Genomic DNA, 803 nt, shown 5'->3' with positions numbered 1-803 from the left:
TGGGGGGGAAGGGGTGTGGGCAGGAGGAGAGGCTCCTGTGAAAACCCGTCGGATGCTGAGAAAACTCAGCGATTTCTAGCAGCTGACTCCGCGTCTAAAATCAGCTACAGGGAAACTTAAGAGGGGGATATCACTGCGTACACTGTCCAGAGTGCAAGGAGCCAGTTCAGATGAAAACATCTCATGAGCTGGACCAGGAACTACATCTGAATGCGTCCAAAAAACTGCAGTTCCTTTGAAGTTGTTTCCCCACTTCGAATGCTTCTACAACTTACAAAATACACAGCACCAAAAAAGCCCCAAGAGTCACTGAAGTAAACAATGAACTTCCCTCCCCCTCTTTGTTTTGTGCACTGCCTTTTATTTTTGTCTTTAAATTCGAAGATCTGTGGCTTTGAGAGTGAAATGGTGAAGTCTGATACCAATTGCCTTTTCCTGAGCTCTGCTCTTTTTTCATGTTAGAAGTGCCGAGAGCTGAACTTCCAGGCACAGCGTTTTTATTTATTTATAGCTCTTTAAGGCACAGAAGCCAAACCCCACACATTTTGGTTGCTGCTGCCACCACACTGTCCTTTACACGTTGTAGCACCCCTGACAGAAGAGAGTGTCACGTTGGGTCAGTTTAAAAGCCCCTGTTCTGGCCTCCAGCAGGTCCCACCTGCCAGCCAGGGGGACCAGAGCACACAAACACACACACAACAAGAATGTGAAGTTGTTCAGCCTGTTGCTAAATGGGCTAAAATTGCTCACCAAGAGCTGAGGGGCTGCATGCTCCCTCCTCCTAACTTTTGCTGTTGTCAAGA

General features: G+C 47.6%; 1 protein-coding gene across 10 annotated transcripts in view; it reads right to left on the bottom strand.

Annotated features, from left to right (window-relative positions):
* RASAL2 (RAS protein activator like 2) overlaps positions 1–803 on the bottom strand; it is a 168,135-nt gene that overhangs the window by 68,197 nt on the left and 99,135 nt on the right. The window lies entirely within an intron of this gene.

This window comes from Corvus brachyrhynchos, unplaced genomic scaffold (assembly GCF_000691975.1).
Source record: "Corvus brachyrhynchos isolate BGI_N302 unplaced genomic scaffold, ASM69197v1 scaffold466, whole genome shotgun sequence".
In the NCBI taxonomy this organism is placed as follows: domain Eukaryota; kingdom Metazoa; phylum Chordata; class Aves; order Passeriformes; family Corvidae; genus Corvus; species Corvus brachyrhynchos.
Note: the sequence above shows the minus strand (reverse complement) of the source record. Positions and strands in the feature narration are given on the sequence as shown.